The following is a 25,694-nucleotide window of genomic DNA, read 5'->3' as shown; positions in this document are numbered from 1 at the left end:
ACCCTATGCCCTGAGCTGCCTGGGTGCCAGGTTGTGACTACAAGTGTATCCACACCTATTGCTTTGTCCTTAGCCCATCACCACAGGACTTCAAGGTAGATAAAATAGTAAAATAATAAAATCAAATAGTTGAATAGCAAAATAATAAAACATAAAATGGTATGGGTGATATCTTTTGACTCGTGTGTAAATTGGATTTAAGTGAGGCAGAGTTGCACGACGTCATCAGCTTCACTTTCTCTTCCAGAGTCACTGAAGTCCAGTTGCAAGACAAAGGTTAAGATGACTAGTGATAGCTCTGGATGCACTGGATGACTTTGGTGTCTTCAATATCTGACCAGGCTCTAAGAATTCCACAGTGCCTGCTTCAGCTGCCTTCATAGTCCATTGGAACAAATTGTTAACATCTGCCTATTCCACTGGGGAAGTCTTCACATGCATGGGGTAGTCACTCCCCCTACCTCACCAATGGGTTTGATGCCTGTCAGTTAGCCTCAGTGCGGTTTAACCCATCTGCCAAGATGGTTTTACAAGGGTGTGGCCACTGCACATGCTACAGCTTCTTGGAGCCACCAGTGAGAGCAAAGGTGGATAAGCAACTCTGTAAAGCACTCAGCTGCCCTCTTAGCCTACCAGTGCTAGTCCTCCCTGGACACCCCATATACACCAAAGAGATCAGCAAAGGCCTCATATAGGAGGAAGCAGCTGAGTTGTGCCTTGAAGGATGTTAAAGATTCTGGGTAAAAGGAGAGAGCATTTCAGACATGGATGATAGCCTGTGAAAAAGGGGAAAAAAAAGGGAGATGGAATGAACTCTAGGTTCAGAAAATAAGGCTAATTTGACTGGAGTATCTAGTATGAGGGGAGTAATGTGGAATCAGTCTTGAACTATTTGGTGGGCCCTATTTACAAAGGACTTAAAATAACAAATATAGGAGTTTGTATTTTATCCTAGAAACAATTGGAAGCACTGCAGCTTATAGAACAGAGAGCACCATGGTTAGACTATCTATTTAGGAATTTTATAATTTTCTAGGATGGATTGAAAAAGGGAGCAACTGGGGACAGAGAGATCAATCAGAAGGCTATTTCCATAATCTAGGAGATGGATAAGAACCTACATTAGAGTAATGGTTATGCAAGTGGAGAGCAGGGGACATATATGAGAGCTGCTGTGGAGGTAGAACTGATAAGACTTTACAACTGATTTGGATATAGGGAAAAGAGGGACAGAGGAATCAGTGAAGGAAAATAAATAAGAATTGAGGATGACTGAATTTAACCAGAGCAAGTGGAAAGATAGTACACCCTACACAGAAATAATGAAATTAAAGGAAAAGTTGGGCTTGTGGAGTGGATAACAATTACATCTTAGACATGTGGAGTTTGAGTAGACTATAGGACATCATGTAGTACGGTCCAGTGGGCAGAATAATTGGTGATGTTTTGCATTTCAGGAGAGAAGTGTAAACTAGTTATGTATATTTGGGAATCACCTGCATAGAGATGATAGTTGAATCCATCAAAGCTGATAAAATCACCAAGAGAGAATATAAAAAGAGAAGAGGGCCAAGGACAGAGTTCTAGATATATCCATCCAAAGGATAGGACTTGGCTGAGGAAATGGAGAAGTATAATTGGTCACACAGGTTGGAGGAGAACTAGAAGGAGATCAGGCTATGAAAACCTAGGGAAGAAAGTCTAGGGAGGAAAGTGTCTAGATGTAGGGATAGGAATAATAGAAGGGGTAGTCTGCAGGAGAGGGAAGGAGGCATCATGGATACTGTTAGGAAAGTTGGCCTTGTTAAAGAGAAAGACCACTTCTTCCTTAGAGACTGGAGAAAAGATTAGAGTTGGAGAAGAGGTTGAATGTATTTAGGGTATATATGTGGAAAGAAAAGGGAACTGTTGAATAATGAGGTGAGGCCCTCTGCATAGAGCTAAAGTTCTTCGATTTCAGAAGGGTCTGTAAACTAGGATGGAGGGAAAATACCTCTTTATTTCCAATTCTACCTGAAATTTAGCATTTTCTTCAATTATTTAAAAACATTATTTTGAGAAGGGATCCATAACATAAAAAAAGCTTAAAAACCCTTGGCTTGAAGTGAGAGGGTAAGATGATATTAGTAGCTTACAAACAGAAGGCTCAGAAAAGAGGTTATGGGGAGTGTAATAGGGAGTTAATTAGGAAAGAATAAAAGAATTATTAGGCAGCAGCAGGGGCCTAGTGAAGATGAGATAACAAATTTAATGTACCCAGGCAGCACAGTTGAGAGAACTGAGCAGTTTGTGAGTAGGAGGAGAGGAGACAGATGAGGGAAGTATTCTGAGGCTGGATGGTGTGAAGCAGAACTGGTTAACTCTAAGGTCAAAATTTTAAATGGAAGAAAGTGAGACCAGAGCCTCACCAGTGATGGAGTTGGAAAGCAGGGAAACGTAAAGCAGCTAGATGTTGTGGTGAGGACAATGAATAGGTTTCTTTAAGAGGAGTAATACACAGGGAAAGATGGGAAGGCAAGAGTTTATGATCAGATTAAAGAGTTTCAGAATTTTTGGCTTATGGAGATGGAACAATTATGGGTGATGATGAGGTCATGGATATGACCATCCTTTTGTGTGGCTGAGGTAAAGTGAAGGTGCAGGTTGTGGAAACTGAGGAGACCAGTGACAAAGGAAGACATCCTCTTGGAGGGGTATCAGCATGTATGCTGAAATCCTTAAGGATAAGAAAGAGAGGGAGCTTGAAAGACTGTGGATGATATACTAAGCTTCTTGAGAAAGAAAGGACTGGGCATCTGTAAATTACAGCTACAAAGATCTGCATAGAGTGATAAATTTGAGTGAAGGGAATCTCAAAGAAGGAGAGGTTGCTGAAGTGGGGACTTTCAGCCTCATCAGGCTGAAGCTAACCTATCATGAGCAGGGTGAGTGGAATTGGCTGCCAGCCTTATCAAAGAGCTTCAACATCATCAAATGTCCCAGCATCCCTTTCAGTCTGATCTTTCCCACCACGGTTCTATTGCCACATCTCCCACCCACCGTCCAGAAGCCCTTTGAAATAGGAAGATGGGGAAGTCATAAAGTGAGAGTTCATTACATCAGTCTTTTCTCAATGATTTAGCATATCCAGACTTTTTCATTATGGAGGTTTCTTATACCTCACAGGACACAGTTAAATTCTGGTAAGGAAATAAGCCTAATACAGATTAAAGGGTGGTATTAGAATTCCTGAGTTAAAGAGTCAACAGCAGTTTCATAGATGAATAGTTTTAGAGCTGGAAGGTACTTTCATCATTACAACCCCTTTATTTTATGCATGAGAAGACCGAGTTCCAAGGGCATGAAGTGGCTTCCCCTAGGTCATTCAGATCTCCCAAGTCCACTGCTCTTGGCTCTAAATTACACAGCCCTCTTTGTGCTTTGTACAAGAACAATATAGTTCTACAAAATGTAATCTGTCACCATCAACATTGATAAAGGAGTTAACATATACATATAGCTAGAGTCTGGTGGGGAAAGTAAGAGTAATATGTTATGGCTAGATTAGGAATCAGGTGGAGACAGCACCATCCACAGTGAGATTAATAGATTATAAAGATATTTTGACAATGGCAGCTTCCTAAAAAATAAGAAAAACAGAGGGGGTAGGGGAAGAATACCTTTTCCTTTGATTGCTCAAATGAATTCTAGGCAACTTGCTGTCTATAGTTTAGGAGAAATTATTAAAAATATGGATTATTAGTGATGTTTGACTGTTTCAAAATAAATAAAACTAAAACACACTATTGGCAATAACATGAAGAAACAGATTTAGAAATTGCTGGTGCCTTGTAAATAGGCTCAATCTTTCTGAAAAGATAGTTGGACACATGAAACAAGCTATAAAAAATTGTTCATACTTTTTGGAATTGTTTATTCCATTTTGGGAAACATTCACTGCAGAAATAACCCAATAGAATAAAAAGAAATTTATACAAAGCTAATAGAGTCTGTTCTTGGGTTCATGCTCAGATCTTTCCTGACAGAGCTAGCCAAAGCTTGTCCCTTGCTAGTACAGCCTTCAAGGACCAAGGGTCAACCCTAACCTATAATGGGGCACTTGAGTAAACCTAATACAGTCCATGCACTCCCCAGACACTGCATAAAGATCATGAAGCTCTATTGTAGTTTCGATAGTGTTGGAGGCCTTTTTCTCCTCCTTTTGCTAGCTACAAAGGAACTTGGCTATCCAATTGCCAAACTGCAGTGTAACCACAACATGTTGAATCTTCCTCGTGAAAATGGTGACAAGAATAGGTTCCCGGAAGTCCTTTAGTTGCCAAAGAACAGTTGTCAATGGATTCTAACACAAAATACCTCTTACATCCTTTACCTTCTCTCCCTCACAACTCTACCACCCTAGTACAGACACTCATTACCTCTTCCCTGGGCTGTTACAACAGTCTCCCAATTAGTCTCCCTTAAATCTTCACCCCTTCTGATGCATCTTTCATACAACTGCCAAAGTGATGTTCCTAAAGCACATATCTAACCAGGTAACTGCCCTGCTCAAAAAGCTCCAATTTCTTCCTATTGCCAGTAAGACAAAGTACAAACTCCTCTGTAGGTAGCCCTTCACAAGCTGGCTCCAACCTACCTTTCCAAACTTTTTACCACTTGCTATTTCTTAATAAAACATTCAATCTCCATGCCTTTGACTAGAAAATGCTCTTTCCTCAGTTCTACCTTTTAGATTCCCTTGTTGTTCAGTCATTTCAGTCATGTCCAAGTCGTCGTGACCCCATCTGGGGTTTTCTTGGCAAAGACACTGGAGCAGTTTGCTATTGCCTTCTCCAGCTCATTTTACAGATGAGGAAACTGAGGCAAACAGGTTAAGTGACTTGCCCAGGGTCACCCAGCCAGTGTCCAAGGGCAGATTTCAATTCAGGATGATGAGTCTTCCTGACTCCAGCCCCAGCAAATATCCATTGTGCCACCTAGTTGCCCAGTTAAAATCCCTCACTTCCTTGAAATCTCAGCTATCGTCCCTTGCCCCAGAGGCCTTTTCTGATACACTTCCCCTCTGTAATCTTATCTAGTTGGTACACATGTTGAATTTGCCTAATTTTTTTGTAGGATTGGGGGTTGATTGCACATTCCACCCACACTTAAAGTGAGTGATAGCATGCTATCCCTGATACAGGACTTCTTAGTACTAATCATGACTTCAGATGAAATACAAAAAGTCTTTGAATTGAACCAGTCTGAAGTTGATAGAAGAAACACTCTAATCAGTTGAGGAAACTTAGTCAATTAAGAACCCAAATTATTCCAAGGTCTAGCAGCTTAGAGGAAGGAGTGGAGACATCCAGAACTGAGAGGAAAAGAACCAGCAACCCAGGGTCAGCCAGCATAAGGAAAAAGAAAAAAAAAACTGAGCTGTGACATTCTGAGAAGAGAGAGCTCAAGAAGGGCCATCAGCCCTACAAGCAAATTGGATCAGAAGACTCAGATATTCCCAGGTGTAGCTACTTCTTCAAGAACTAAGAAAAGTTTTAAGAAAAACTCTAGTCTTTCCCCAGCTTCCTCTCTCCTATCAACAGACACTGTAATATATTCTGTTACTTCTTTACATTTTGAGTAATTTGAATTATGCCTTGACTGCAAGAAGTCAAGGAGTTAACTAGAGCTGGAGATGAATGTAAATTATAACAGGGAGCCACACTCCTGCCAAAATTTCATTGTGACAGGGGACTGATACATATGCAGAGTGCATCAATCCACTAGGCTTATGCAAATTCCCTATGTGGGAGAGACTGGAGAACCTGCTTAGAGGAGAGCCATCATTACATGGTGATGTGTAATGAAAGTGCTCTGGACACATGTTAGAGCATGTGTAAACATTCTATAACTGGGTCTGGTCTGCTCACCATGTAGTTTAGGAAAGCCTTTTCTTTTCAATGCATTGCATAACCTCAACCGGGGGTGGGGTGTTTTTAGAAAGGCAGTATCAAGCATATCCATGTTCTCCTCAGCTGTGAATCTCTTGGACTACTTTGTTAATACCATCTGGTGACAGACAGTGCTAAAAGAGGGGGGAGGACAAGGGGGAGGCCTTTGGCCATTCCCACAATGTGTGGGAAGGATTACACAAGGATTAGACATGTGATATGTGAATATAGGCCTGGGTTCTTTGCCTGCCCTGGTGTTTGTTCTGTTTTAGGTGAAGGGAGATCAGCAGTCTAGCATCCCAGCATCTGGGTTTTACAGACAACTCAGCATCAATGCCCCAGGTACAAAAGAGTGATCTTTGGGACTCAACTCAGTGGTAGCTGAAACAAAGATTTATCCAATGATGATACCACATTTGAATGTGAACTTGGTAGGACCAATGCTATGTAGGAACTGAGAGCTAAGTTTGAGCCCCCTCTCCACAAAGACCAAGATGTGATCTAGGAGAGTGTGCCCCTGAGGTATTGGGAGAAATGTTCATATTTTTGTTTTATCTTCAAAGTGTATATCCCTTTTTTGAAAATCTGCTGATATTAAGCAGTTAAATGGAACTGAGATGCTACTCGCTGGCACCTAAAAATCAAAACAACACAGCCAGTGAAGGTTTGAGCCAATAACATTACAGAAGGGATCCACTGAGGAGATGACTTCCAGGTCTCATTCTTCAGAAAGTGAGGCCAGCCTAGAAAAAAAAAAACCCTGAAACAGTGAACTAGAAGAAAGATGGGGAACAGCAGGGCAGCAGCCCAGCAAATGGGTCTCCCAGTGCCTCAGCAAAAATAAGGGAAGCAGCACTACAAAGAGCCCCAGGCAGATAAGCACCCTGCAGCACCCATCTAAAAGGAGCTGAAGAAAGATAAAGGAAAGGAAAAGCAGGCAACCTAGAATTGCCTGAAAGTTCCAGCCTTGCTGATTCCAGCCCAACATGAGGTAAGTTGCCAAAACCAATACAGCCTCCAATTGCCAACATAAGAGGCCCCAGCACACAAAGCCAGTGACCAAGACCTAGGCTCCCAACACAAGAAGCTTGAGTCATTGCCCTCTGTTCCCCAGCAGGAGAGCTCAATCTCTTTAAAGGCCAGGGAATAAAGAAACCATGAGTAAAAAGAAACATACCATAGATTCATATTATGAGAAGAGTGAAGATCAAGACAGAAATTCTGAAGAGGACAACATTGTCAACAAACCCACATCTGCAACATCAAAAGGGAATATGAACTGGTCTGAAGCCCAAAAAGCCTTAGAAGAGCTCAAGAAGGATTTTAAAAGTCTAATGAGAGAGGCAGAAGAGTCCTTAAAAAATACAATTGCCCAACTGGAAAAAAAGTACATTGAAGAAAATAAGTCCCTAAAAAACACAATTGGCCAATTGGAGAAGGAAGTACAAAAACTAACAGAAGAAAACAATCTGTTAAAAACTAGAATTGGACAAATGGAAACTAATGACTCTATAAGAGAGCAAGAATCAGTTAAATGAAACAAAAAAAATGAAAAAATAGATGAAAACATAAAATACCTCATTGGTAAAACAACTGACCTGGAAAATCAATTCAGGAGAGACAATTTAAAAATCATTGGACTACCTGAAAATCACGATGAAAAAAAGAGCCTGGACAGTATCTTTCAGGAAATCATAAAGGAAAACTGTCCTGAACTCCTAGAACCAGAAGGTAAAATAACCATAAAAAGAATACACTGCTCACCACCTGAAAGAGATCCCAAATTAAAGACGCCAAGGAATATAATAGCAAAATTCCAAAATTACCGAATGAAAGAGAAGGTGTTGCAAGCACCCAGAAAGAAACAATTTAAATATCATGGAACCACAGTAAGGATTACACAGGACCTTGCAACTTCCACATTAAAACGCTGCAGGGCATGGAACATGATATTCCGTAAGGCAAAGGAGCTGGGACTGCAGCCAAGGATCAACTACCCTGTAAAAATGAGCATGATTTTTCAAGGGAGGAGATGGATATTCAATGAAATAGGGGACTTCCAAACCTTCCTGATAAAAAGACCAGAGCTCAACAAAAAATTTGATTTTCAAGTACAAGATTCAAGAAAGTCATAAAAAGGTAAATGGGACAGAAAGATACAAAATGTTATCAATAAGGCAGACTGTTTACATCCCTACAAGGGAAGATGACACTTGCAACTCTTGAGAAGCGTATTGTTATTACACCATGTTAAAGGAGTATACATAAAGGGGGTGGATATTAGTTGACTTTGATGTAATGATAAAAAAAAATTTAACAAGTGAGTTAAATGGATCCAAGTAAGTGGATTAGTCTGATCTTAGGAAATGTACTGAGAAAGGAGGAGGCAGACAATGGTAAATTACATTACAAGAAAAGACAGAAAATCCTATTACAGCAGAGGGAAAGAAGGGAGGGGGGTGAGCATTGTTTGAACCTTACTCTCATTAGATTTGACTCAAGAAGGGAATAACATAATCAGGTATAGAAATCTAACTTGCCCTATAGGCAGTAGGAGGGAAAAGGGGAAAGAAAAGGCAGGGGGGATAGAAGGGAGGGAAGAATCAGTAAGGGAAAAGGGGAAGAAAAGGGAAAGGGATAATAGAAAGGAGGAGAGACTGAAGGAGGCGGTGGTCAAAAGCAAAACACTAGTGAGGGGAGGAAAGGAGAAAGGAGAAAGAAAAGCATAAATGGGGGAAAAAGGATGGAGAAAAAGACACAGATAGTAATCATAACTGTGAAAGTTGAATCACTATCTTTTTTTTTCTCTTCTGTTGAGTTTTGTTTCGTCTTTCTCATGGTTCCTCCTATTGGTTTTAATTTTTATTTCCAACTTCACTAATGCGAAAATATGTTTAATAGGAATGTAAATGTATAGCCTATATCAGATTGTTTGCCATCTTGGGGAGGAGGGGGGAGAAAAATTTTAAACTCAAAAGCATATGGAAGTGATTGTTGATAAATCAAAATAAATTAATAAAATAAATTTTAAAAAATAAAAATAAAAGATAAATAAAGCTAAGGGGAAAAAAAAGAAAGAAAGTGAGGCCAGAGTGCAGCCAGTGCATTAGAAATTTTCTTAACTCAGGGCTCAATAGAGTTGTTTCTGTACTCCTAACTTTTTATCTAATGTAAATTCCTTAAAGCAGCAGAAGAGAAAACTACATGGACCTGAGGGAGTATTACCTTGGTCTAAGCTGAAAATGATCTAATTACTGTTACAAGGTGTTGTATTTGTAAAATACATATTCCTCTTGTATAATGTAAGCATTTTTAGAATGAAGATTAATTAGTTTTTTTCTTTATATCTCTAGTACCTATCGCAGTGCCAGACGCAAAGTAAGCACTTAAAAATTATTATTGATTGACTGTAGTCAAGAATTAAAAGATTCCTTTCTCAGTAACCAGTCATACCCCCTAATAACCTAAGCTTGGAAAGAAAAGGAAAAAATATTCCTTGATCCCTGCCACCCTGACTGTATTAACAGGAGAATCACTGCCCAAAGAGGTGGAAGTTGGAAATGAATCACTGTCTGTTAAGGAAGATGATGATAGTGGATCATTGACCATTAGGGAGAGTGTCCCCTTGCCTCAATAGACTTTTACATCACCCTCAGTCTATTGTGTTTGCATTAATAGGACTTCAAGCTGACTCACTAACTCCTGGGCCTCAGTGGTGTGTTTAGTGAATAATTTCTAAGCTTCTCTCTAGTCTTTTGCTGAGTATCTTGTAAAACCCTGTAGCAATGTAGGCAACTCAAAGAATATGGTGACTGCTCTGTCTTTTTGCATATTGCAATGCTTTTGTTCCCCCTAAGAGTCTACAGGATGGTATAAAATCCCTTCAGTATTCTTATTACATCAGTCTTTGAGTCCTCCAAACTAGATCCCCAATGAGGATCTAGTTGTATTACTAAGAAACCAGGTCTCCAAAACCTGAGCAGCTACCCTACCTATTCACCAAGCTCATAAGTATATAATGTACAATGACAGTCCAACAATATCTCTTCAACAGTGTATGCCATGACATTTCAATTAAGTACACAATGATACTTTAATAAAATTACATACCAATTCCTTGAATTAGGGTGCCAAAAACATGCTTCCAAATTACAGCCTAGACTTTGAAAGAAAAGAAAGACAAATCTTTTCTGCTACTATTTTAAGCAACATAAGCAAAGTAATTTGCTGTTTAAAGGATATTTTATATATATATTTATACTGTCAATATCAATGTAGACTAGCACCCCCCACTTCCCTCATTCCTCTAAAAAAGATCCTTGTATTGCTCATTCAGGTAGCTTTAGCTCCATCCAATACATTCAATATACCCATAATATTGCAAAATTTATAATCAAGTTTTTACAAATATAAAAAGAGTCTTATTTGACTCTGGACACTTTGGTTAAGCAAGGCTCATTATGACATATTTTGCCTAATCATAATTATACAAATATTACTCAGGTCCCCACCCAGTGATTTCTTTTCTAATGGATTGTACAAGAATAAACAAGCAAAGCCCATAACTGGGACAAAATAGCAAAGTAAGTAACAGAGAAAATTAATCTATAAAATCTTTCTCATCTGGGAGTTCCCTAGACAAATGAAATCACAGATCCAGACCCTATCTCTATCCCTATCAGTCTAGTAACCCATTTAAAATTAGAGATGAAGTTAACCCATAATGACTTATTCTTAATAAAGCTATGCTGGCTCTTTGTATTCACTGATTCCTTTTCTAGATTTTCACTCACTATCCCTCTAATAATACAATACAGAATTTTGCCAGGAATCAAAATCAAGTTCATGGGTCTAAAATCCACAGATTCTATTCTCTTTCCTTTTCTGAAAATTGGGTTATTTATTTTTCTCTAATCCTGTAAGTACCTCTTCCATTTTCCACAATCTTTCAAAAATTCCTGTGAGTGCTTAGTTATCACATATGGCAGTTCTTTCATTACTCAAGGTAGTTCACCTGAGCTTTCTTACTATCTACTTATTTATCCAGGGTATCAATTCTCCCTGCCCTTGCCATTATTTATTTGGATATTCTGTCCTTGCCCCACTACCACCACCAAAATTCCTCATGTTCTACTTAGTCTGAAATTGGGTATAACCATACACACACACACACAAACACACACACACACACACACACACACACACACACACACACACACACACACTTTTTAAAATTTGCTATTTTAACTCCTGTTATGTCCAGCGCAGCTAGAAACCAGATCATGAAACCCAGACCATGAAAACTGCCCTGGAGCTTCCAAAAATTTCTAGAAGGTTCTTAGAAACACTAAAGGAGAAATGGTAGAGCTATTGACTTTTGTCCTACATTTTGGCCACAACAGCAAAAAGTTTCTCTACTACTTATAAAACCAGATACCAAAGTATAGGGAAATAGATAAGCAAAGTATGGTGTATTATTTATATAACAGAGTTATCATAAATGACAAATGTACTCTATTAGCATTAGTTGACAGCATAAAAAAAATAAAAATTTCACTCTGTAAGTCCTGACATTTTGATTCTGTTGGTGCTAAAATTATTGGTGCAGTGGCTAGAACACCGCATTTAAAGTCAGGAAGACTCATATTTCTGAGTTCAAATCTAGGCAGACACTTAATTAGCTGTGTGAACCTGGGCAAGTCACTTAACCCTATTTGCCTTAGTTCCTTATCTGTAAAATGACCTGGAGAAGGAAATGGAAAACTACTTTAGCATTTCTGCCAAGAAAATCCCAAATGGGGTCATGAAGAGTCAGATATAACTGAAATGACTGAACAACAACAACAAATAGTGGATAGAGCACTGTGCTTGGAGTCAGGAGGACCTATGTTCAAATTCTGCCTCTGACATTCATTAACTGAATGCCCTAGTCAAATCATTTAGCACTTCAAGCAGTTGCCTGGGACTTGTTACTAAATGGTAGATGGATTGCATCTGCATTGATTGATTGGGTTCCTTTACTGTGATTTCCCATGTTATTGAAATCACAGATTCTTTATGGATTGTTATTTATATGAAATATTAAATGTTTTTATCTGTTCTGTCTGTTAATTATCTCCAATTTTTCCTGTATACATCTTGTTTATATAATACTTTATGAGTGCCATCAGAACACTTTTTTTGTCTTTCTTTGTATCCTCTGTGCTTAGCACAATGCCTGGCACATAGTAGGTGCTTAATAAATGCTTGTTGATTTGAGAAAAGCAGAACACAAAGACAGTATATAGACACTGATAGTAACTCCTTAAAAATATGTGTGTGCCCTGGCAAAGATATGAAGAATATTCAAAATTATGTAAATGTTTAGAGATTAATAACACTTACTAACTTCTCATTTCTGTAAAGTTGCTTAAGTTTCTAGTCTTTAGAAGTATGATGTTTATACATCTGATTCTCAAGAGATAGGGTTGCTTAAAGATGAAGCTAGTGTCTTTCTGATTCCGTCTACTTAGGCTCCCAACAATGAGATGTCAGGAAAGTATAGGAAAAGAACCTCAGACATCAGGAAAGCTTCATAACCTTAAGCAAATCACTCCATCTCTCTGGGTCTCAGTTTCTTCTGCTGCAAAGTGAGAGGACTGGCCAAGAGGACCTCCCATATCTCCTCCTTTCCAGCTCAAACATTCCATAAAGCATCAGGCCAGTCTGAGGCCAGTTAATGAGGTTTCCTAGGAGAGAAGCAGGGAAGGTGGGGAAGAGTATAAAGCCCAACCTGGTGCTACAGGAACTAGGTCAGGTTCTGTGAAGGACTTTCTATCTCTGACTTCATCCTCTAGAGCTGTTCCAGCTTGCACTGAGTGTCTCAATGAGGTTAGTCATCAGAGCAAAGTGTCTCATCTAATTACTTTATGGAAGTCAGATCGTTTAAAAGTTGCTAACTCCTACACAGAGGAACTGTGTAATTACTGGGTAGAGAGGGGGAGGGGCCAATTTTGCATGAGAGGGCCTGGGGCTTTTTTTTAAAAATTGTTTTAGGATTTTTTTGGGAATTATTGAAATTTTAGGGAAATGTCTAGTCTTTCCCTCTAACTTGACTGGTATACTCTTGTTTTGTTCTTTCGAATTATCCATTTTTATGCTTGTCTCATTAGTTTCAAGTCCTTGTTAGGCATGATTTGCAAGAATGTAAGTCTTAGGGTTGGAGTCAACTTTTGCTTATCCAAAAATGAAAAATCCATAATGTACACAATCTGTTACAAGCTGGGGTTTCCTCCCCTCCCAAACTAGCTGAGTGTTGAGCTGGCAGTGAATAGGATCTCACTAGAAGCGATGATGGAGCCAAGATGGCAGAGTAAAGTCAAGGACTCTCCTGAGTTCTCCCCCAAACCCTTCCATATAACTTTAAATAATGATGCTAAACAAATTCTAGAGCAGCGAAATCAACAAAAAGACTGAGTGAAACAATTTTCCAGCCCAAGACAACTTAAGAAGGTCAGCAGAAAAGGTCTGTTGCACCAGAGTGATAGAGGAGCGCAGCTCAGTGCAGGCCACACCAGCACAACCCCAGCCTGAGCAAACCTGGAGCAGGCTTTGGGAGCCACTGAATTGATAGTGGAAGCAGCAGCTGCTTCCAGAGCTCTCAGCCCACAGACAGTAAGGGGGTTGACCAGCTGATCAGGAGATTGTAGGGGTCTCTTTGCTGAGACTGGGGACAGGATTCTCTTGCTTTGCCCATACTTGAATGTTGGTCAGAATCCTGGGTGGCAGTCCTAGGCAAGAAGGAGCACTAGCACACCAGAGCTGGTGGCCACAGTGGAGAGGGGACCCTCCTCACAGTTCCAGACCAGAGCACAGGCCAGAAGAGTGGTCAACACCTCTCCTTAGATCATACCCACCTTGGAAGAAATGAAAATTTACAGGTGCCTAGAAATATTTCTGGAAACAGCTGCCCCATACCTCTGAAGCTTGAGACAGTGTGCCCTCCACCCTGAAAGCACAGCCCTACTTTAGCAAAGAGTTAAAAGTCAAGAAATGGGCTAGAAAAATGAGCAGACAACAGAAAAAAATTCTGACCATAGAAAGTTACTATGGTGATAAGGAAGATCAAAACACACTTAGAAGAAGATAAAGTCAAAGCTCCTATATCCAAAGCCTCCAAGAAAAATATGAATTGGTCTCAGGCTATGGAAGAGCTCGAAAAGGATTTTGAAAATCAAGTAAGAAAGGTAGAGGAAAAAATGGGAAGAGAAATGAGAGCGATGCAAGAAAATCACAAGAAATGAGTCAACAGCTTGGTAAAGGGGACACAAAAGAAATACGGAAGAAAATCACAACTTAAAAAGCAGACTAGGGTTTGTTTCCTTTGACTTCTTGCAAGGACGGAGCAACGGGCTTGGTGCGCTGTTGACAACCTGAGCCCCTTATGGTTTCTTCCTGCTCTTTGGCGATGTTCCCTCCGTTTAGGAGGGCCTGGAGCCACTTTTCAGTTCGCAGCTTTCAGCAGACTGTTGAAAGGCAGAACCACCAGGACAGGCTACCTAATTTTCATGATAAGTACAGCACTCCAATATTGCTAAGTGGAGCCACTTTCTGTCTTGCCATTTGGGCATATGCGGCCACACAAATTGGAATCGAATGGAACCTGTCCCCTGCTGGCAGAGTCGTCCCAAAAGATTGGAGAAGCCAGTAAAGGAGAAATTCCTTTTCGTCAAAGCTGGCGACATTCTGGATTGTCCCAAAATTAACATACGAAGTAAAGGTAGTCTGTTATTAACTGTAATGTGGCATTATTAATGTAATAAAATGCATTTGAAATCTTTGTCGTGTAGATTCTGTTCCTTTCTCATATAAAAGAAGTCTGTGCTCCAATTAGCTTAATGGTCTTGTGAATGTATTAGTAGTAATATTAAGGAACACTGTTGCATTTCTGCATTAGCTTTTGCCCTACGCAACAAATGAAACTTTGGATACCACAGAGAAGCTAACTTTGCAGTGCTTTTAACTTCTCCAATTCAGAAATAGCAGTGAGTTCACAAAGCTATATCCCATGTTATCAGAGTTCTCAAGAGTTTGCTGTCAAGGTGGCCACCCAATTGCCATTATCCATTTGGGTACACTTCATGCTTTATCCTCTAATAAATCAAGGTGCCATGAGACCCAAAGGGAAAGCAGTTCCCTTCAAGAGTTCACAGAATCAGTGAGAAAGGGCCTCCATCCTGTCCAGACATCATCCAGTCTCTGCTAAAGACCTCTAGTTGGGGGAACCCACTGTTTTCCTAAGACAGCCCCTTCCATGTCAAAGCTAAATTTGCTTTTATGACTTCCATCCCTAAATCTGCTCTCTGAGGCTAATGAGAATTTTTCTAATCCCTCCTCCTTCAGATAGCTCTTCAAATACATGAAAACATTCTTTGGTCTGTGTATGGAATGATCTGTTCACTAGTTTGAATCTAGATTTTAGAGCTGTGTTCATGTAAATGTTGTACATTCTCATTTTCAAATGAAAACATTTGTAACCTTCATGCCAGTTAATGAAAATTGCCTTCTATCCCACCACACCCCCACCGAAAAAGAAAACCCTTGTAACAAATATGTAAAATCAAGCAAAACAAATTCCTCCATTGACCATGTCCAGAAAACGTCTTGATATATGTATCTTGAGTCCATCGCCTCTTCTGTCAAGGAGGTGGGTAGTATGTTTCATTGTGAGTCCATTGAAACTGTGGTTGCTCATTGCATAATGCTATTGTATAACTTATTTTTCTAGATCTGCTCACTTAGCTCATGTAAGTCTTCCCATGTTGCTCTGAAAAATCTCCATTTCTTATAGCGCAGTAGTATTCCATAACATTCATATAGCACAGTTTGTTCAGCCATTCCTCGAGTGATGGGTATCCACTTTCCAGTTCTTTGACACCACAAAAAAGTTGTTATGCATATTCATATGGGTCATTTTCCTTTTTCTTTCATCTCTTTGAGGATATAGTCTTAGTGGTGGCATTGCCAGGCCAATGGATATGTGCAGTTTAATAAACTTTTTTACATTGTTCCAAATCGCTTTCCTCAATGGCTGGGCCAGTTCACAGTTCAACCAATGGTTCATTATTGTATCCATTTTTCCACAGCCCGTTGAGCATTTGTCTTTTTCCTTTTTTGTCAACTTTTCTAAGCTGAGAGGTTTAATTTGCATTTCTCTAGTGATTTGGAGCATTTTTTCATATGTGTATTGACAGCTTGGATTTCTTTGAAAACTGCATTTTCATATCCTTTGACCATTTATCAATTGGGGAATGGCTCTTGGTCTTATTAATCTGAATTAATTCCCTATATGTCTTATTATTAGAGAAACTTGCTACAAAAATTGCCCAGTTATTTGCTTCTGTTCTAATTTTGTCTGCATTGGTTGTGCCAAAACTTGAATTTTATGTAATCAAAATTGTCCATTTTATCTTCTTAAATTGGCTTTTGCTAGATAACGCAACACTGGGGCGGGGGTGGGGAAATAATATATATGTTATGTGCTTTGCCAAGTGTTTAAAAAATGTTGTGCTTGATGTGCAAAATAAAATTTCATTGAAACCAAAAAAAAAACCAACTAGGATCTCACTAGGAAGGAGCCTTCTAAACACAGAGGGAAATTTGTGAGTGACTGAATTCCAAAGGCAAATAGAAATTACTTTTGGATTTCCAGTTTTTGTGTTTTGTTTTATCCACGTATCTTTTCTCTTCTGTTAATGTGAATAATTAAATATAGTAATATTGATATTTGTCTGTACACAACATAGTACAACTGCCAGCTCCAAATTCCTGGCATTTCCAGTCCTTATTCTGGCATCTTGAAGGAACAGGAGGAGTACTTATTTATACTGAAGTGACTAAGTTCTGAAAATGAAAGTCATAAAATAATTACAAAACCAAAATCATGCTGTATATTACTCCTAAAATTATGTTCCCTGACTTTTATCTTGGTGACATGTCTACTAGTTAAGTTTTTATATAGACACTCCTTTCAAGGTACCACAATCTACCAGAGCTCCTCCTAGGTTAAAAGCAAAATGACATGATACGTGTCTGCCTAATAGCTTGCTATTCCAGCACTTCTGGTTAACCTTTAATTTCAACATCTCCAGTTCTGTCTTGAAAGGCAACTGATTTCATTACCATTCAACAACTGAGCAGGTGTTTATTAAACACTTACTATGGGAAAGGCACCACAAAGATACAAAAATCAGAAAGAGAAGGCCTTGCCCTTGAGGTGTCTACAGTCTAGAAAGGATGAGGTAAGTACACAAGAGGACCAGCTTAGTGAGGTAGGGAGCTGCTCATTACTGTTAGGTTGGCCATCATGTAATTAACTTTGGAAAAAATTATAAATGTACTTGAATCCTGTGAGTCTCCCTCCTACTTCTTCAGTGACAGTAATGAAGTGGCAAAAAAAAAAAAGGGAGGCAGGGGAACATTAGAAATCTTGCCATTTGGGACCATCTGTAAACATTAACTTTCTCACCCTGGCTCTTTCTGGATTGGCTGGCACTGCAGGGGGAGGAAAAGGTGCTATGGGCCTCTGAGTAGGTAAGGGGCCTCAGGCTCTCACTCCCCTGGAGTTGTCATAAACCATAGACCACATTACTCTGTTGTTGCTTCTGACTCTGTGTTATCCTTCTTGCCATTAGGTAAAGAAGATTGGAAATGTCTATAATCCTGTGAGCTTCAGAAAGTCAGGCGAGCAAGCTACCACAAGGTCAGGAAGTAGAGTCCAGTATCAATGACTTGAGGAGCACAACCCAGAAGTAGCTGAAATAAAATGTCACCCAGTGACTAAGCTACATGTGGAAGTGAACCCAGTGGGTGAATGCTGTGTAGAAACTGAGTTGAGTTTGAGACCAATCTCCCCAGAGACCAAGTGTGCCCCCAAGAGTTGTGGAAAATGTACTTTGGTTCTTGCTATGTTTTCTTGCTATATATTCCTTTGTAAAAGCAACAATAATAACAATTAATATTTATATAACACATTAAGGTTTGCAAAGCGCTTTACCTATATTATTGATCCTCACAACAATCCCATAAGGTCGGAGCTGCTATTATCCCCATTTTAAACATGAAGAAACTGAAGCTGAGATACAATAGGTGACTTGCCCAAGATCTTACAGATTCTAAGTGTCTGAGACAGGATATGAACTCAGATTTTCCTGCCTCCAAGTCCAGTGCCCTATCCCCTGCACCACCTAAACACCAACATTAACTTAACTATAGATATTCTGAATATGAGAACTTTGTCCAACAGTAAATCGACATGTCATTGGAAGATCTGAATCACAGCAATATTGATATTTTCATGATAAAAGAAACTAGAACTCCCCCCAAAACTGCAGCTAAATGGAAGGTTCTCTCTCTAAGGAAAGAGAGGAAACCAATGGAGTTGGCAGAGTTGATTTCACTGTATAGCCAAAGGCAATAAAGAATATAATTTAATGGAACATTTGGTCATCTTGTCTTGTAGAATTAATGTTGCACATAAATATAAAGGCTACCAAGAAGACAAATACAGTTTGCATAGCATGTATCTGTTGCAAAATAAGATTTGGTAGAAAAATCAGATGACAAACTTTACAAGAACATCCAAATTAAATCAACATATGCTTGAATACTCAGTTGGTTTCAGTGCTAAGATGGACACAAAGGAAAAAAATGTTAGAAAATAAGGCTTAGGTTTGAGAAGTGAATGGGGTTAATAATGGTTTACAGACTATGCAAAACCCTCAACCCTATATAAGTATCTTTTTTTTCTAAAAGAGTGTCAAAAGGTGCAAGATGTAGCATGGGTGAACATTATAAAAATGAAATTGACTAGATCATAGCATACAAGAAAGAGCTGGTTCCTGATAAAAAGTCCTATTAGAATCCATTTTCTTTGCATAGCTACAGTGGTATGCAAATTAACTTGGGCTTGTACAATAAGCCTTACGATATTTTACATCTTTAAAAAACATTTAATATAGAATGTGCCATCTTGCTATAATCACTAGTTTGCCATGATTTGGCTTGAGTTCACAAATCTTTGACACATATTCTTCATCATGAAACCACATTTTTATCCCATTTCACATTAAGTGTACCTTTGATAAACAGTTCATTTTTCCAAATCTTACATTGATAATAACCCATAAGTTTTTAATGGGGTTTAAATCAGGTGAGTTCATAGGCCATTAAAGCATGTTTATTTCAATCTCTTAGATAAATCTCTTTCATGCTATGTAGCATGGTACAGGATCATGTTGCAGTATTTTATCTCCATTTGGGAATTTCTGTATTTTGGAGCAATTTTGCTTCCAGTATGTTATTATATCTATTTCAGTTAATAATTTGACAAATGGGGATAAGACTTTTAGGTCTAGAAACATTTTTGTGTAGTCAGAAGATGCCCAGATATTACAGGCTCTGGTTTTCTTCAGGCAATAATTTAGGAATAACTTTGAATGAAAAAGTGAGTTTCATCAAGCAGTTCTCAAATTGAAAAGCTAAATAACCATATGAATACATCCTTCAAAACACTAATAATGACAACTTGAAGTTCTACTTCACAGCCATAACACTGGCAAAGATGATAAAAGAAGAAAATAGGAATTTTTGGAGAGGCTTTGGCAAGACATGCACATTAATGTACTGTTTTTAATTGAACCAATTCAACCATTCTGAAAAACAACTTGGAATTATACCCCTAATGTCACTAAACTATATATATATAATTTTACCTAACAATACTGCTATTATGCATGTATACCAAGGAAGGACCCACGTATGCAAGAATATTTCTAGCAGCACATTTTCTTGTAAGAAAGAACCAAAAACAAAATAGATGTCCATCATTTGAGGAATGGCTGGACAAATTGTGGTATATGAACGTAATGAAATTTTGTTGTATCATAAGAAATGGTAAATATGATAGACTCAGAAAAACGTGTAGCAAGTGCTCTACCCACATTCTTCCAGTTCAAGTCAGGCTACATCTCTCTTGAGGGCTCTATGGGTAGCCCTGAGGGGCTGGAGCATCTCTTCTCTGAAGTCTATTGACTTCAGTCCTCATTCTACTGTTTTCCCACCACTGTTAGCCACCAGTGAATAGTACCCAAGTTCCATCTAATCAATTAATATCAAGGGGTATTTCCTTCAAAAATATGGCATGAACAGAAATACAAACATCTTCTCTAACCCTGACCCCACCACCAAACATCTAGGAGCACTCTTCTATGCCACCTCTGTCTCTGGGCAAAATGGGCTCATATTTAACACAGTTTCCACACAATGATGGTCTCACCAAGTTCCTGTCCAAATATAGCATAAATGCTGGATAAGTCCTCATCTCAGCTACCACTGAGTTGGGTCTCAAACATTACTTCTTGGAGCTTCAAAGTTGGACTGTTTCACCTGGGCTCCACTCCTGGGCCTTTATCTCTAATCTCTTTCACCTACATTGAAAAAAGGACAAAAACTGAGGCCTATAATCACAGAGTATTTGTCAGACTTGGATAGGGAGAGTATGCAACTTCTTCTCTTATAGCATTGTCTCTCTTCTTTCACCAGAATGCCATCAGGCAGGAAGAAGTCAACTGAAGAGGAGGACCAGGTTCTGGTCAATTATTGCCTTTTAAATGTTCCCTCTAGTTCCAGCTAACTAACCAAAGAGGCTCTTCTTTACCACTTGTTTGAAGACCAGAACCAGGTATAGAATGTCTACACATACTTCAAAATTTGAGCATTCTACACATGCTGGGTTCATTGGCCAGTCCTCTGATACATATGGGAAAGCTCATATATACTAGTACAGGGTGAAATGAAGAGAATGAGGAGAATAATTTACATTACGGCTATAATAATAATCTGAGGAATAACAGCTTTCTGACAAAATCAGTAACCAATCCAGACTTCAAAAGATTGATGATGAAACTTATCTCCTCTTCTTGAGAGGAATGCAAAATCAGACATAAATTCTCAGATGGGGCCAGTGTATCCAGCTATGTCCAGTTTGTTTTGCTGATTATACATATGTTACAAAGTGAGGGTTTCTACTCTGGGGCCAAGGTGGACAAATGAGAAGGTGGGTGATGGAAGGTTAGTGATAGACCTGAAAAAAAATTGAACATCAATTATATTAAATAGATATATTTCTTTTTTTATTTTTGAATAATATTTTATTTTTCTCAATTACATGTAAAAACAATTTTGAACATTCTTTTTTTAAATTTTGAGTTACAAGTTCTCTTCCTCCCTCCATCTCCTCCCCCCTCCCTGATATGGGAGCAAATTGATATAGATTATACATGTACAATCATACAAAACATATTTCCATATCAGTCATATTGTGAAAGAAGATACCAACCAAAAAAAAAAAAGAACACAAAAAAATAAAGAAAATGAAAAAATAGTATGCTTTGATCTTCATTCAGACTCCATCAGTTCTTTCTCTGGAGGCAGACTGCATTTTTTAATCATTAGTCCTTTGGACTTATCTTGAATCATTGTATTGTAAGTCATTCACAGTTGACCATTGTACAATATTGCTGTTACTGTGTACAATGTCTTCCTAGATCTGCTCACTTCACATTGCATCAGTTCATGTAAGTTTTTCCAGGAGATTCTGAAATCATATATATGTATATATGTATATATGTGTGTATGTGTGTGTGTGTGTGTGTGTGTGTAGAGAAAAAGAGAAACGAGAGAGAGAGAGAGAGAGAGAGAGAGAGAGAGAGAGAGAGAATTATACATAACCATTTACAATTCCTTATATATAAGATGATCTCTTACACTATCCTCTTTCCTGTTCTTGAAATGTTGGTTGGTTATTATTAAATTGAGAATAAAAAAAATAAAATTATTTAAAAATCCTAATGGTCAAGGACCTGTTCTGTCTGATCAAAAGATAATCAACTATTTTCACTTTTAACCCATTTTCAATTTGAGGAAGCAGCAATAATGGTGACCTGATATTCTTAGAAACTGCCTAACACACATGGCATTGTGAGAATCTTTCCCCCTGGTTTTTTTTGGGGGAGGAGGAGGTCAGAGCCTAATAAATACCGTGGTCACTGCTAAGCAGTCCTACATAATTAGAATGCAAGTCTACTAACTCTCACTCTCTGAGCCCAAGTCAAAAGAGAAGGAAAGTATATAAGCAGAAATTTTCAGGAACATGCTTTATGCCAAGCAAACTGACTACAATTCTATGGGTAGTAAAGCATCCTAGGATCAGCTCACTAAAACAAGTCATATGGAAAAAGAGTGTGAAACTCTGCTGGAAGAGTCAAGAAATACCATGGTGATAGGCTACATTGATATCATGGCTCTTCATGAAATCAGACATTTATCTCAAGTCCACTGAACTGATTGGTAAGCCCAGTATCTAAGGCCTGAAATTACTCACGACTTCAAAACAGATCTGCACTTCAAGTGTGCAGCATTTGGTGTTCTGCAGTAGGCAAGAGAAGCCTATCTGGTTAGCCTCCTATTTGAGGACACCTAATCTATATATTACCTATGCCAATGTCACAATCAAGCCAAAAGATATCCAGTAAGTATCATACGTGGAAAATACACTTAAATTCCACTATGATGGGAAATACCTGTCATTTTCAAAACAAAAAATAATCTCTTCTTCCTGTTATGGGTAGTTCTGAACATTCTCTAATTTTCCCCATGGGGTCAAAAGAAACCTAAGTGCTAGAGATAGGGAAGGCCCAGAGTAGACATTATTTTAGTTTAATGCACTTTAATAGCAAACCTGCAGGAATAGCACAAAAGGTAGCAACATTAAAAACATGGACATACATGATTGTGAATGGAAAAAACTGGCAGAATTAGGTATTGGCAATTTTTCCCACTTTATTTGTGAGTGAATTTTGAATATAAACATTCAAGTTTGTGGCATATAAAATATTAATATAGCCAAAAATATTTCCATGAATAAGTTTTAATGATTCAACTTTATAAAAATTATAAACAAATTTGTTAAATTTTCTGGACATTTGGATTTTTTTAAACAAGAAAATTTCTTATTGGTAGTAATTAGTGTCTGCATTTTTTTTAACATGGTAGATTCCACCTAATCACTATACTTTTTTACCTGTGTTGTCCTACAGGCAAGTCCAAGCTTTTAATGTCTGTCTTCTGTGCTATTGCTGTAAGTTTGTTATTAAAATATATTAAGCTAAAATAAAAAGTCTATTGTGGGCCTTCTATATCTCTAGCATTGAATTCCATAAACATTTTAAGTTCTATGCTTATAATTTATTTTTCAGATGAAAGGTTTTCAAGTTTTTTATTTAAATGGCCCAGAACATTACTATATGTGTTAGTACTAACCTGAATGTTACCTTACTTGTCTATACAGTCACTGCATTATTCATTTTTTAAAGTAATTTTAGATGCATGAAGTATAAAAAGCACTATCTCAAATCCAATTCTGTTCCATGATATTAACCCACAATGCTGATTAGAATTCACATTCCTTCAATTTGAAGCAAATTGAAACTATACTATTCATTTTCTCTTTGATGAGGTTAAAATTGCTTATGCTTCTTTCATCACATGATCTGATTACTTTCCACTGGTTGTAAATTCAATTTCATGCCAGAAGTGACTTATGTAGGAAAGATTTGTAGGAAAACTCCAAGTATTTCATAATATGTATTAGCAGTTCAATTAAGTTTCTCTCTCTCTCTCTCTCTATATATATATATTGAGGTATGACCCTCAAGTGATACTTCCTAAAGGTAAGTAGTAAATACAAAAAAGCAAACTTTTGTCTTTCCTTTAAGAATTTCAAGTAAATCTCCAGTGGGTTTAAACACTTCATATTATATTATTTTTACATGTACTTTTCACTATCCAATTATTTGTCCCTTTTTGTTCTTTAGGCAGTTATTAAAGTTCATTTACTCTAGCTGAGTTCTTTCACAGTTGAATAGGGTTTTTGGTATGAAAATATGAAAAACTGAGAATCCAGTCCACATATTTTTAACAGGATATGTAAATGCTATATTATTGTTCCTACCTTGTAGAGATAGATAATTTTTTTTCCTATCAAAATCCACTGAACCACAGACAAAGTCAGTTGAGGATCACAAGATAGCTATTTAATTTTCTGACAGTGAAAGGGGGAGAAAAGGGATAAAGGAGAAAGATGAAGGAACAAGCATTTATTAATCACCAACTATGTGTCAAGCACTGTGCTAAGCACATTACAAATACTATCTACTCAGGAAAAACATAAAAGGAAGGCAGTATGGTGCAGTGGAAAGGCCACTGAATTTGGAGTCCCAGGGACATGGGTTTGAATCCCAACTCTGACACTACTTCCTGTATAACTTTGAGCAAATCACTTAACCGCTCTTCGCCTCAGTTTCCTCATGTCAAAAATGAGGGGATTGGAGATTACTTCTAAGGCTCTAGATCTTATGAAAGCTTAAACTCACTTGATTTTTTTAAATTAAGAATGGGGAGTATAAAGCTTATTCAATTTGTTCAAATAATTTTTGACATATACATATCATAGTCATTCCATTTAGTTTTATTAGTTGCTGTGGCCAGAAATTTCATCACCTGGTGATGCTCAGACTAGCATCTACCACAGTGATGAACTGAATTGTCAACCAGGACTTAGCCACCTTCCATATTAGTATGGCCTACCAGAGTTAATATTCAGCTGTCACAATCTAGGGCCATCCAAGAATGACTTTGGCAGAAGATTCAATAAATACAATACATATTTTGAAACATGCTTCAATTCCATATCATAACTCTTTAAGGGATGGAGGGGAGACAAGGAAGGAGGGGTTGAGGAAAGAGAAGAATGAGTAGAAGAAAATAAACAGACAGAATGTGGGAGAAAGACAAGTAGAAGATGTCAAATGAAGAGAGGATGACAGAAGAAAAGCTGCTTAGGTTCTGTATTGGTAGAAATAAACTATTCCTTTTTACCTGGGCTAATCAGAGAAAAATGACTGACAGTGGTTTGATGTTAGAATATGTTATGGAGGAAGTCTGTGAAATCTTGCTGTTGTAAGTAGATGGCTTTATTTTCATCTTTTCTAAGGGATAAGGAGGAGAAACTAGATAGACATCTTTCTTGGGTCCTAATAATAGTAACAATTTTAGTTAACATTCATATATGGGCAGCTAGGTAGCACAGTAGATAAAGCACCACACCTGGAGTCAGGAAGACCTGAGTTTAAATCCAGCCTCAGACAATTACTAGCTGTGTGACTCTCGGCAAGTCACTTAACCTTGCTTGCCTCAGTTTCCTTATATGTAAAATGAGCTAGAGAAGGAAATGGCAAACTATTCCAGTATCTTTGCCAAGAAAATCTGATGAAACAGTATGGTCCATGGGGTCATGAAGAGTCAGACACAACTGAAACAAATGAATAACAACAACATTCATATATCTCTTTAAAGTTCGTAAACAATTTTACTTTCATTATTTCACCTGATCTTCACACAAGCCCTGTGAAGTTGGTGCTATTATCATCCTCATCATACAGATGAGGAAACTGGAAATCTTATGTGAAATGATTTGCCCAGGGATATACAGCTAGTCAGCTTCTAAGGCAGCATTCAAACTCTTCCTGACTCCAGGTCCAGCATGCTTTCAATTTCACCACATTGTCCCTCTTACTCCTACTTCTAAAACTTTAGCTCTATGCAATTTATATGGTAATTTCTTCCTTTCCTCCTTTTTGTGACTAGTCTTGGATGCTCCACAAAAAA

At 38.2% G+C, this 25,694-nt stretch overlaps 1 protein-coding gene and 1 pseudogene across 1 annotated transcript in view; both read left to right on the top strand.

Annotated features, from left to right (window-relative positions):
• Nucleotides 1–25,694, top strand: part of POGLUT3 (protein O-glucosyltransferase 3) — a 48,585-nt gene that overhangs the window by 4,494 nt on the left and 18,397 nt on the right.
• On the top strand, nt 14,377–14,746 carry LOC110214936 (cytochrome c oxidase subunit 7B, mitochondrial pseudogene; annotated as a pseudogene).

This window comes from Phascolarctos cinereus, unplaced genomic scaffold (genome assembly GCF_003287225.1).
Source record: "Phascolarctos cinereus isolate Bilbo 61053 unplaced genomic scaffold, phaCin_HiC Scaffold_726;HRSCAF=1367, whole genome shotgun sequence".
Classification (NCBI taxonomy): domain Eukaryota; kingdom Metazoa; phylum Chordata; class Mammalia; order Diprotodontia; family Phascolarctidae; genus Phascolarctos; species Phascolarctos cinereus.
The sequence above is the reverse complement of the archived record's forward strand: the minus strand, read 5'-3'. Positions and strand labels throughout refer to the sequence as shown.